Source organism: Callorhinus ursinus, unplaced genomic scaffold, assembly GCF_003265705.2.
Source record: "Callorhinus ursinus isolate GAN/ISIS: 27379988/994484 unplaced genomic scaffold, GSC_fseal_2.0 scaffold2, whole genome shotgun sequence".
In the NCBI taxonomy this organism is placed as follows: Eukaryota; Metazoa; Chordata; class Mammalia; order Carnivora; family Otariidae; genus Callorhinus; species Callorhinus ursinus.
Window position 1 is genome coordinate 82,173,903 of NW_027397064.1, and position 14,247 is coordinate 82,188,149.

The window sequence follows — 14,247 nt, forward strand, 5'->3', positions numbered from 1 at the left end:
CAATCTTATTTCTTCCATAAAAGACATTAAAGTAACTATATCCAACTCAAAACTATACAAGCATTAATTATCAGGAATATTCACATATTTAAGAATTTAAAGTTGTTCCACTGTGTTTTGGAGTAAGGCAGTAGAAGGATGAGTTTCTTCTTGGTAAAGTGAGAATGGTGTTTAATACTACCATAATCAATTCATTTAGTTAACTGCATAATTAAGTACATTTCCCTTTGTGTGTAATGAACCCGAGAGAAAATATTAAGTCAAAATAGCAGCTCTAGTGAGGTACCAGAGGTCAAATATTAAAATACTTTGTTTAGTAAGAGGTAATATAATATCACATTCAACAGTCAAGAAATACTTACTGAGTGCAATTGCTTTTGCGTCAATATTTCAGGAACTTGGGATAGATCACTGGACAAAACAAGTATCTCTGCCTTCATGGGGCTTAGAGTCCAGCAAGAAGAGACAGGAAACAAAAACCCAAACATACTAAGTAAGCGGACTACACGGCCCATTAGAAGGTGGTCTGTGGTACAGAAGAAGAAGAGTAGAGCAAGGTAGGGAGGAATGAGGCCACAAAGTGTAGGGTGTACAGTACAATATCAAATGGGGTGCTCCGTGCAGGTCACCCCATTCAACGGGAGATATCTGAATGAGGTCAAAGAAATTAACAAAGGAGAGATCTAGGAGAACGGTATTCCAGGAAGAAGAAAGAGTTAGTGCCAAGGCCATTAGGGAGAAGCAGGAATGCCAGCACAGCTAAAGCATGGTGAGTGTAGAGGAGGACTGTGTGAGGTTACAGAGGTCATAGGGGTCAGATCTTTTAGGTCAGGGTCAGCAAACTTTTGAGGCTTTGCAACCCACATGGTCTTTGTTGCAACTGTTCAATCCTACGAATGGACTGCCAAATCAGTCACAGGCAAAACATAAATGAATGTCAGTGGCTACAATCCAATTAACTTTATTTATAGAAACTGAAAGTTAAATTTCATATAAATTTCACATATTATATAGTATAAAACTTATTTTAATTGTTTAAAAATATATTACTAGGGGGACCTGGGTGACTCAGTTGGTTGGGTAGCAGACTCTTGGTGCCAGCTCAGGTCATGATCTCAGGGTCCTGGGATCGAGCCCTGTATTGGGCTCCATGCTAATTGTGGGGGAGTCTGCTTCAGGCTTCTCTCTTTCCCTCTGCCCCTCCCCTGCCTCTAAAGTAATAAATAAATAAATCTTGCAGTCTGTTAAAATGTGGTGGACAGATTTGGCATGCAGGTCAAAGTTGCCAACTTGTCAACCCTTGATGTGACATCTTTGGTTATTGTAAGGACATTGGTTCTTATTGAGTGAAATGGATGAAATGAAGTTTTAGTGTGAAATTTTCAGCAGAACAGCATGATAGTCCTTATAGCTTTCAAAGATTATTTGGGTGGCTGTGTTAAGACAAGGTAAGGGGCAAGGATAGAACTAGGGAGGCTTGTTAAGAGGCCAATAGAGAATCCCAAGTAAGAGACGATGGAGGCTGAGACCAAGGCAGTAGTAGTGGAGGAAGGTAGAGACAGGTGGTCAGATTCTAGCCCGTTTTGAAGGAAGAACCAGTAGCCTTCCTGACTATTTATGTATAAGGAGTGTAAACTAAAAAAGAGGCATGGAGTTTGCCCCCTGAGCAACTTGCAGAAAAAATAAAGACATTAGGGTCAGATTAATCTTGACCTAAACCCCACCGCACCATTAATGTGATTTTAGGCAAATTACTTAACTCTCTCATGGCTTAGTTTTCTAAGAATAAAATGAGGACAGTAATATCTAACTCACAGATCAAGTCAAAGTGTAGAGTAAATACCATGGAATGGTAACACTGAACTATGTGACATGTGCTTCAACACTTGTCACAACGAGTTCTTCTACCACCCAAAAATGCAGGTCATGTCATATCCTTATTGGGGACAACCTAAGCACACCCTGAAGTGCTCCTCTTTGTTGCAGGGCTGTGTTTGAAACTCATTCCCCCTGACTCCAGAAGCCATGCTTTTAACCCTCTATGCTATGCTGCCCCCCTGAAAAAAATGTGACTTACTTTTCTTAAGGCCAATCTACCAGCAAATAACTTATTTAACTGGTAGAGTCTATCTGAAAACCAGATAGAGTAGATAAGGGGCTAGAAAAAGGAAGTAACAATAATAACTAAGCACAGCGTGACATTTACAGGGAGCAAAAGGATTGTAGTAACTGTGTATGGGAAAGAAATTAGGAAAGAGAAATTTTAAAGCAAATAAAAGTTCACATTGGATCTTGATGATCCATGAAGACAATTTCTCTTCCATAGTAAAATCAGAAAATATAAATTCAGTCATTCATCAGATACATATTTTGGAGTGTCAAGAATGATGGCTAAAACTTAGGCAAATAAGCAATTAAGCTAGATGTGGCATTTGTCATCTTGTAGAACCCATCATTAGCGATTAATCGGGACTGTTTTCAGTGGGGTGAAGAGAACCTCAGTACTCTTCTCCCCAAAAATCAGAATCACAGTCACATAATTCTAGCCTTATGGAGAAAGAGTGCAACTGATTGACATTGCAACAGGAATTCTGTTTGCTACTTTCTTAAAGGGAGAGTTCATGAAAGGGAAGGAGGGAACACTAAATAGTAAATTGATTGGATTCTTATTTGTCACTTCTCAAACTGAAATGCTCTCTGTAATAGGGTGCTCTCGCTCCCAAATTGTCAGAGCCACAAACGTTAGCCGACACGGAGGGGGTAAAGAGGCACAGGAGAAGAGACAAGAAACTAGCAAGCGCAGTTATGGTAAAGAAACAGTTCTCTCAGAGTACATGTATTGATCAAGCTAAATTTGTTTAATAATAGAAAATATGAAGGGGCGCCTGGGTGATGCAGTCGGTTAAGCCACCGACTCAGTTTTCAGCTCAGGTCATGATCCTAGGGTCCTGATCTCAGGATCGTGAGATCCAGCCCCACCAAGTGCTCCATGCTCAGCACCTGGAGTCTGCCTAAGACTCTCTTTCCCTCTCCCTCTGACCCTCCCCTCCCTGGGTGTGTGTGCTCTCTCTCTCTCTCTCTCTCAAATAAATAAGTAAATCTTTAACAAATAATAATAAGAGAAAATATGAATATCAATACAAGAGTATATGGCAAAAAACCACCCTTGAAAAGGATATGAAGGACAAAGAAATACACTTGCGAATATTCTATATTTTGATTTCTTCATAGTCAAAATATATTGATCTCCACAGGAATATTGACAAGAAAGAAAAAAATATCTTGAAGGAAAGAATACCACATCAGACCCAGCTCTATAGTAGAAATATGCATGATTTCAGCTAAATTCTTTGTTTTTTCCTTAAAAGCTCTCATCCTGGCCAGGCGTGTCTCTGGCTTTTGGTGGTGCTGTCATGCCCTGTGCACCTAGGATTGCCTGCTGCCTAGTGACAGTACCTCCTTGATGAGCAGGCCGGGGCCAGTCCCAGGCAGCTCCCCTTTCAGCCTGACAGCTGCATATCCCAGGTGGTCTGACATTTGAGATGGAGGCTGTGGATAAGATGGAAGGTGTTTTAGGGGAGAAGTAGGCTGTGAATAACACCAAGACTTCATCCAGATGGAATCACTCCTGAGACAACCTGAGATACTCTATTACTGTCCATATGTCTTCTAGGTCTCCAAAGGCCAGCCTCCGTTGATTTATTAGAAACCCACTATTTATGTTTTTGGCTCATCTCACAACAGACTACGGTAAAGGATTTATCAGGGATGCTGCTCTTTCTAGTGGTTATTGGGATTTTATAAGTTCTTTTAAATAAAACAGCCTCCATAAATATCCTAGTAAACATCAGACAATAAAGTAAATATTTTGGGGTGAGATTCAGTCGATTTCCTCTTAATATACACCACCTTTTTACAAGTTTCCTTCTGAGTGCAGCCTCATGGCAAAACCTTTTATGGAACATACCTATTTTAGGTAAATAAATAAATATGAGACTCCAAAGAAATCAAAACTACTAGATATTGCCAACAGTGCTGCTTAAACACTATTTTTCCCTTGCAGACAAACCTTGGAAGAATTAGTTCATTGTTTTACCAGCACAAACAGTTGTTATTAGTGTATCTTATTTATAGATGGTTCTTTGAGGGACTATAGTAATATAACAAAATATCAGTTATTTCATCACACTGGTGAATTTAATGAACCTGAAGGTGTGTGTTATTTTAGCACTTGCTATAGCTCCTGTGAAAACCCAGTGGTGCTAAAATCTGTAAACCTGTCATTGCTTAAGTAATAACCTTGTTAAAAGCATCTTCATTTAACTTACTTTAGCTCCTGCAGAATGTAGGTTTTATTTTATCAGTGCAGAGAGTAGGTGTTTCAAACCCAAACCACTTATTGTAAATATAATTAATTGTAGTTCATTAATTTATCCTCAGTGTTATTGCTTTTATTTTAATGCTTAGGTTAAATTAAATATTGTCTGGAATCTTAGTACCCATTTTCAATTTTTTTACAAACTCTTAGTTTATAGTGAATTTCTGTAGTTACAGAAGTAAATTTTAGTCTGCACTAACGAAAGTGTTCATTTTTAATCTCTAATACTTCTTTATGCAAGGCACAACAGACTCATCCCCCTCCCCTCTATACACTGTAGATTTTTTAAAAGTGCATTTTTGTTTAACTGCTTGGAATGGATTTGAGCTTATTCTTGCCTTTGAAAAATATGAAGAAAATTGGATATTGATGGTAGGTGTTCAGAATTATCAATTGATTTCTACATAAGCACATCTACAATTATTGAAATGCTGGCAATAAAAATGGGAACTCCCTCCTATTTAGAACTACTCATGGAAAGAGAGGGCAAAGCAAAGGGAGAAGGAGAACCAGAGACAGAAGCAGAGACAGAGAGAAGATGAGAGGATCAAAACTATAATTTGTACAATTATAGCCTTAAGGCCAAAACAAACTCTCTATAATTACCTAGACAGGCCAACAGCGAGGTGTATGATAAAAGCTGTATGTTAGCAACCACTTTGAAATTCTTGGCTAATTGCAATAATGCAGTCAGTAAATACTGATACACATTACATAACCACATATAGAAGAACATCATAAAAGGTGTTGGTGGCCAACCACTGTTTCATTGCTAAGTGAAATTAGTTAAACAGCTACTAGCCTGAGAGGCAGATGAAGATTTGTATCAAATTGCCTTGCCCCAAAAGATATCAATAGAATTAGAGGATAGAAATAGTATAATAAGTCCATGTGGCAATAAATTGAACCTGTCGAGGTAGTTTTATTTCTGAATCTATTATTTTTAATAAAATTTTTTATGAGGTCATGAAATTCTTGTTTGATTTATGTTAAAGTCTTAGAAAATTGGTAGTTGTTGTTCACCTCTACAAAAAAATCCCCAACTTAACTTGAACTATAGTGCTTTAAAATATAATATCAAACTGATTATTATAATCATCAAAATACTTTTGTAAAATCCAAAAAAAAAAAATTGTAACCCTGTTATTAGGCATTCCTTTCTACTCCTCTAATTATAAATGTTGCTTTTAAATTTGGGGCCGGAAAGAGTGAGGAGCAGAAATACATCAAGAACTACAACGATTTCTTGGGTTTTTTCCAATTTCTTGGGTTGTTTAATAGTGTTTAAACTTAGTATTAAGTTTAATGTTTAATGTTTTATATTTAATGATGTTTGTCTTTTAAATGAAGATTTTTAGAGTTACTAATGTTCAGATTTTTTGAAGTATGGGTTATTCAAATAATAGCATATTTAAATACATAGTGAAAAAACTAACTTTAAACTTGCATACAAACAATTGCTGATATTCTCAGTCTCTTTTTGCAATGTATCTATTTTTGAAAACTTTTTTTAGCAATTCAGTTAATGTTTATATGCCTTGAAAAAGTGACATTTTTAATCAGAATATTAAGCAAATATGTTAATTTTTGTTTGGTCTGACAGTTAGTATAGTTTCTAAATAATAGCCAGACAAGAGATTACACAATTGTATCCTTCAATAAGACACACTTTAAATGTACATTAAAGTTAGAAAAATTAAATGAAATTCACACTTATATCAAGGATTTTTTTAATTAAATCTATTGGTTGTTGGTATCTGTGAACTCTTAAGAATAAACACCTGCAGTGTTTTATTATGTAAAAAGGTGGTTTAATTGCATCATATTTATCACAGACAAATCAAGCCCTATTCAGAAGATAATAATGACACAGTAATTGGATCAGTAATTGGTTCAGGATGATTCAATATTGTACTAATAATCATAAATACTGCTGTCTTCTGCTTTGATACAGGGCTGACATGCTAATATAGATTGGATTTAGAGCAATAAATATTAGTGAACTGAATCTAGTAATAATGTCTAGACCTTTAGTTTGGCTATGCTAGCCAGAAACAGGTATAAAGCAGATGCAAAACTTGGAAACATATATATCTTAGATTATGATATGAATTCAGTCAATGTACTTTATTGGCTTTTCTTATCCATTCATCTCTAAAACTAGTATCTTCAATATAGAAGTGGAGGAGAGTAGAAATGAAGACATTTTCTTATTTTTCTTGTAAAAGTGATCATTTTGTGGAGGCAGTGTAGTTTTTACATTTGATCGAGCCTGGTTACCATGGATGACGTGACATGATGACCTGGTGGGCAAAATTATTCACGTGCCAGTCATGTAATGATGGATAAGAAAATCATTCCCATTACCACACTGTGTTCGGCAGACACTTGGCGGTTAAACAGGAGTATTTCTTAGCCAGTGTGGTGGCAGCCTTTCACTGAGAGCCAAAGGAGAGGGAGGCTCATTATGTAGGAAACAATGATCCTTATTCACTCAACATGGAAACTTGCCTTACAAGAGCACATTGGACGGCTCTGGGCTGGAACAAAAATGCCATATCCCCTTTTATCAATGGAACAGAAACCCAGGATCAACATGCCTGGCTTGGAATGCTGCCTACTGGTGATAGAAATGGATATATTCAGGCATTTGTTTATTTATGATAATTTCCATGGATGGTAGTGTTAGGGGAGTGCTTACTGTCTACCCCTTCTGGAATAGGTCTGTTTTGTGCGAGAAGGAGGGGGCAGCTCGCAGGTGCCAATAAAGAATGTAATTATGCAGTTTTAACTTTGAAGTTCTAGGACTGCTGGAGACAACTAATTAGATACGTAATGTTTACCTGACAATGGGAGAATATTTTTTCTATTATTTTTAACCTAAACATAGGATAATGGCATGCAGAATATCTGTGCCTAGGACCAAAAGAATGTCATAAGCTACATATGGAACCAATGTTTCCTGATAAAGAACTCAAACATAATGACGCATTTCCTAAGAATAATAGAGGATGATGGGACCAATAAATCTATAGGAGATTTTGACTATCCTGTTACCCATCTCTTGCCTTTGGGTTTTGTTATTTACAAAATGGGAATCTGAAATGGAATTTACTCTCCAACAGGCATTAGGAAGAAAATGAATATAAAGCTTATCAAATCTATTATTTATACAAATGCTCCAGGATGAGTATTGAGATTCTTGCACATAATTTATCTCTCTTCTAATTATTTAAAGAATCTTTGAAGGCAGGCATAGAGTGGAGTGATTATTTTCTCATTGCCAAAGTCAGGCAGGAAGCACAAGTGGATAAACAGTGTGTCGGAAGAAAAAAGAGCCAGAAAATACTGTATTGGTGTCCTCGAAGAGATGTTATATAACTCAGTAATTCTCGTTCAAGGGAACAGGCTTCAACTTATACTGGTGTTCTCTGTCCTCCCTCTTCATGCAAGATATGGATGACACAATTTTCTCAGCATATACTCAGTTGAATATTTCTAATGGCATCCATGTTGGCGCTATTTTCTATGTAGGCATGGAGGGATGTCTTCATCATTTGCAGGAGTCTGGGGTTACTGCCAAAGGCAATGATCCAGCTCCACAGGCAAGCGAAATAGATAATTTTGATTCCCGAAGCAACATTGCATCCAGTAACACCTGAGCAGTGAAAATCCTGTGGTGTCTTCATTCAAGAGCCAGGAAATTCCATGTGTTTATGGAATCAAGTTCTCTCCTAAGTGGAGTGACTGTTTATTGTTAAGTACCCATGAAAGGAAATCTGTAGTCAAATAGCAGCCAGACAGTCACACGTTCACCATGCATCTATGCCCCAGTGGCTCCAGTTCTGAACCAATGGCTCAGGAGTTATAGGATAACTAATTCACTTGGTCCTGTGTCTTCCGGAACTCTATGTGTAGTTGTGGTTCACTGGTTTAGTGACGTGAATGAGGGGATTGCACTGCACTTCAAATCTCTCATTACACCTTAATTAGGACCCCAGCTAGAAATATCAATGTTTTAACAACTGTAGCAGACAAGATTTCTTTTCTTTCTTTAATCACTTATTGTAAAGCAGATTAACACTGTTGTTGTTGTTGTTGTTGTTTTCTTTTTCCTCGGATTGAGGATCCACAGCTAAGTATCCTAACAGGAGAACTAAGGCTGTGGTCTTTTAGTTTGCATCCTCAGATTAATCAGCAACGGTGTGATACATGTAACACTTCATAGAACATATGTTATTAAGGAGTAACAAATTTATAATTATGAAGTTTTTGTTGTTCTTGAATGTTGTTTTTCTGTGTTTGTGGGGTTTTTTTTAACAGAAATTTTGCCCTGAGGCAAATTATACTCCTTTTTTTGTTTGTTTGTTTGTTACTTGGTAAATTCCCAAGTAATTAAAAAAATTCCACATTCATTTTGACCTTAGAAACTTGCCTTGGGACCACCAGTTACCAGTGCTCCTAACTTACCTGAGTAACTTCCTCTGTGAGGTACAGATTTGTTGCAGAAAATTCATCTGAATGTTTGTAACATCTGTTATCATAAATAATAAAAAAACTAGTTTTTAGGTGCCAGTATAGTAAAAGTCTTTATAGCAAAATAGGGACAATATCTTGCTTTACCTATTTATAGTTATTTAAATATTTACCTTCCACCAAAACAAGGTTATAATAAATTTCCAATTAACAGCAAAATACAATTAAATCATAACTTCAAAAATCCACCTTTAAATCAAAGAAAGAAGACAAACATACTAAAATTTAATCTCTCCTTTGGGGCAGGAGACAGCTTACAGGTTCTAGTCAGCCAGCTAAATGACAGTCAGAAAAGATCATGTGACTGGGGTCTAAAAACTAATTAATCTCCATAAAGCTGTAAGTGAGGTAGGTAAGATGACTTGAAATCTGATTACATTATTGCATTTAAGGGGAGAAAATGCAGCATGTATTTTTCATGTTGATTTTAACCACCTGAGCCCTTAATGACGTTTTGTACCTTGGAAGAAACCTCATATTTCATCCATGTTTAAGAAGAACTACAAAGATGCTACCATCATTAGTATATGATTTACACATTTGGTGTAAATAATATGAAAATAAATCATGTAGGATGCCTTTGTAAAGTTTTCAAAGAATAAGTAATTCTTTGAAAAGTAGATTCATTGTAAAAAGAGAAGCCATAAATCCTAAGAGTAAAAGAAATTGACAAAGATATGTGAAGGAAATAATAATTTTACTATTCCTACCCCTATTTCCATAAAAAGCAAATGATTAGGTAGTATATTTTAGCTATTGGACATTTATGTGCTACATTTTTATTAGTTCTAAAGTTAAAGTCCTATTCAAAATAATTCTGAAAATTGATTAAAATATGGTATTCTCTACCACTTCCATTATTCTAGTCACACACAACATACATAAACACTTTGAATGTTAGAAGGATACATTCAGAATCCCATGGAACCTTCTTGTATATTTCACAGCTAATTTTTTTTTTTTTTTTACTGTTTTAACATTTAAGTAAAAGAGACTTTCAAGCAATGGTTCTTTAAACACACTCTCCTTTTAACTGCAGCAGAAGAACAAGGATTATAGAATAATAATTTGGAACATTGTCTGGAATGCCCTGAAAATAATCCTTATTAGATTAGAATGAGCCCTGAAGAGTATGCCTGCGGGGGTGGGGGTGTGAGTATGTGTGTGTAAGAGAGAGTAAGAGGGAGACAGAGATTTGGAGTTTTATTAATCAGCCTTATCAATCATAGATTATACTAATCATAAACTGTCTGTAAAAATTTTATTAAAAAAATTAGAAGTCCTATATTTGGCTAAAAATATAAGCCAGGGAATTTATTACTACGAGGTAATCCATTGCATACTGAACACAGAGAGAGTTGACAGACAGAATATATCCTCTACTTTGTTTTATTAAAATTATAATTATTTTTATAATAATATTAATGAATGTGTAAGGAGACTGAATCATGAAAATAGAGTACCTCTCATTGAGAATCTGAAAGCACTTTATAGATTAAGGGCTTTTTCTACCCTATATTTTACATGAGCAAAGTTTTTCTGAGTTAAGGTATATTCACTATTTGAGGACAAAAGTGTCATTTTTCATCTTGGCAAAAAGACTAAGTGCCACTCAAGTTTTTCCCGGTATGCAAACTTCAGAGGAACCACAAGGAGTGGATATAATTTAAGATTCAGAAGATAAGAAATATCTTTTGCTCCTTCATTTTTCTTGTCTCTAATCTCCTTAAGGTGAACGTGCTTGTATACAGACTTCTGCACACCCAGGGATGCGCTTTTACACATGGTGAGAGCAGGAGCACTGAGAAAACTCTAGAGGTGTCCGAATGGGGCAGAGTGATAGCAAACCACAGGATACTGTGTCAGGAAGGAGAGCCACTCCATCTTTTCCGACCTCTGCCTTCACACCCACCTAATCTGCTCTGTGTCCTTTCCTATTACCCTCTATCTTTCCACTTTGCTTTTAGATACAGATCACGGAAAACATTTTCCCTGACCTGAATAAGCGTTTTTGAGTAGTTACTTCCTGAGTTCAGTGAATATTTTTGGACCTCAGAAAGGACTGTGGTTGTAACTTTCTATGAATGGGGCTATCAGTTAAAATCTTATTACAAATATTTAAAATGATCACTGCTTAAACATCCCAGGTCTGGATTTCAGAATCCCTGAAGATTTGCAGCATTAAGGAGACTCTTGCTAATGGGTAACCAGTCAATATCCATGGTTAAAGCTGAAAGGAGGTCAAGATGAAGACTGGAAAATTCCAAAAGTTTGTATCAAGAATTTCTAAAATGTTTTATATGCAAAATAATTCACAAAAAAATATTATTTTAAATTGTTTTAAAGAATGTTTAGTGTGATCCGAGGGCATAAGCTATGGTACTGTCTGTGGAACTTTAAATTCTAACCAGGATTCTGTTCGATCGTGTAATGATGCCTGGCCATTCCACCAACTGCACCATAGAAAAAGCAAATGAGCCTATGCACAGTAAATTCTGCCCTTACATTATCAAAAACACAAAGCTTGATACCCAGGGTTGAAGAAAAAAAAAAAAAAAGGATGGCAAAGAAAGAAAAAGTTGAAAAGGAGAATTCAAAGAAAGAGTGGATGTAATTCTCTATCCTGATATCTTTCAACTTTTTTTTACTCTCAATATTACAGAATTGTTCAGCAGTTCAAAAAATCCTGAGATCCAAAATGTGTCAACAGTACAACACTTTGAATGTTTTAGCTGCTTGAAAGTGTGCCCTGGAAGTCTTGCTTTTTTAAGCAGTAATTTGTATAAATGGCATAAATTGTCAACTCTCCTGCAATTGTGAATTGAATTTTGTTTGGGTTGTGGAATGAGGTTTCTTCCTTCACTTCCTTTCTGTCTGTCAAGGTATTTCCTAACACATCTGAAATTTGGGTTTAAATTGAGACCTAGTTTGACAATTGAGGTCCGGATTTATGAAGACCAAGACTCCTAATGGGTAGTTTGATTTGAGAGAGAGAGAGAGAGAGAGAGAGAGAGAGAGAGTGTCTGTGTTTGTTTCTGTATTTATTTAGTTATTTTTTCATCCATTCATCTACTTACAGACAGAACATTAGATAAAAATCTATTTTGAAAACACCTTAGTAAGAAAGATAGTAGGCAAATTCTCATTTTATATAAAAGCCACTTCAACTATTAATCATGATTACAGAAAATTCCCATTGGGACAGAATATCATTTAACTTCCAAAAACTAGAGGCAGCGACAGCACACATTTTTTTAAAGCTCTCCTATGTAATAATTTTGTGTAAAGAAAGATTGTACGACCTAATCTTCGAAAGAGCTTAAATTACCAATCAAATATACATAACCTATTTCATTTGTTAAGGTCTTGATTTTATATATTATTTTGGCTTCGTTTTAACAAATATACTTGGCCATAATGAAAATAAACCTGCCGAAGTCTCGGAGGTCTGAGACAAGCTATAACACATTTCCGCACCGCGGGGTGGGCTCGTGGGATACCTACTGAGAAAATGCATGCCCACTGAGCATGCCCAGACTATTAAAATGAATTGACATGTTAATGCTGACAGGAAAAGAGCACAAGAGAGCTTGCTAAATTACTGCTCAGTCAGGCACTAGGAATTCCTGGGTGGCTAACTCCTGAGCAAAACCCACAGCAAGCACAACAACAACAACAAAACTTTATTGTCAAATGCACCCAAACAAACAAACACTAACAGGGTTGTCATGTTAGTAATCCACCTACCCATAAATCATGTGGATTTTAATCATACCTGCCACCTTAGCTGCTTATCCCCAGAGAAATTGTTTTCTTTTGGCTCCCTCCTTCATTCACTTTCAATTATCTGGAAGCTGTTTCACGTGTTTATTTATTTATCTAAAGTTCACATACAGTATGCATGCACCAATTTTCTCCAGGGGTCTGGATCAGGCAGATCATACAAGGATGCAGTGGAGCGTAGCAGCTAACAGCTCAGATGAATGTACTCAGTCTCAAAAACCTGCTTTGGACCATGATGACAAGGAAAGGGGAGGACAGAAAGTAATTAGTGTGTGTACAATGATTGATTATGGCTTAATATTCAGGCATTTCACCTTTAGACCACTGTAGGTAGACGTAGAGAATGATGAAACAGGAAATCCTTGTGGTTTTTGATAAGCGAGGGAAAAAAACAACAACAATGTGCCTTTCCACATTTAAGTCATTGGCTTTCTCTTCTATGGAGGTGGAATAAAGTTTATTCACTTTTAAACATCTATGTTTGATTCAGTCTGTTCACTACATCTAAGAATTGTTCAAAATCTCACACATTAAGATGAGCATAAGTAAATGACTTGTAGCCTTGGGCAGGCAGAGAGAAGACGAGAGGAAGCTGCACATTTCGGATGAAATTCCCCAATCTCGCACCGTGTTGTCTTACTCTCATGAACAAAATAATACCAATTTGGCTACTCAAGGAATAAGTAGTGAACTGTTCCTGACCTTTTCTCAGCTCCAGGAGGTGAAAGAGTACCAAGAGCCATTGTGGAGCCTCTACCCTTTAGACACAAAAAGTCATTTTCATGAGACAAAATTGGGCAAAAGGTAGATATGCTAAGTTCTGGGAAATTCAAGAGAAAGAAAACTTTCACTTTATTATATCTGTCAAATTCAAGGGGTTTTTGATACTGTGGTGTAAGTCATGATGGCTTTTTATGCACATTCTGATCTATACTGGCCAAGCTGTGTATCAGCTCCATCTCTGGCTAGAATCTGTTTAGAACACCCATAGAAATTAAAAGGATCACATGGAGTTTGACATTTTGCAAAATGAAAGAATAATGGATGTATTATGTTGTGAGGGTTTTTTTCTTTTAATAAAAATGTCTAACTGACCCTTGGGAAGCTTGGCTGGAAGTTGAGAAGTCTGAATCATTTTTCTTCCTCTTCATGCTCAAAAAATATAAGAATGTAATTTTTTCAGCTTCATATTTCTTTTGATATTTCAGTAAATTTAAGTTATCTTTCTTGCTTATAAAACATAAATGAAATAGTCTAAGTTTACCCTAAGATACTCTGGTGTCTTATATTAACTTAGCAGTTTATATCCAAATGCCCAACAATCAAATCTCCCTGTTCTATTTACTTTTATGTTTTCCTTCTTATCATTGTGGCCAAGAACATGCCACAAAACACAAGAAGTGTTGGATCTTTCATCTCGAGTCTGAACAGAATAAATAATCCATATCATACTGCATGTAAAATCTTTTTTTAAAACGATGAATTTCTTTTTTTTAAGACTTATTTATTTATTTGAGAGAGCGAGAAGGAGAGAGAGAGAGTACATGAGA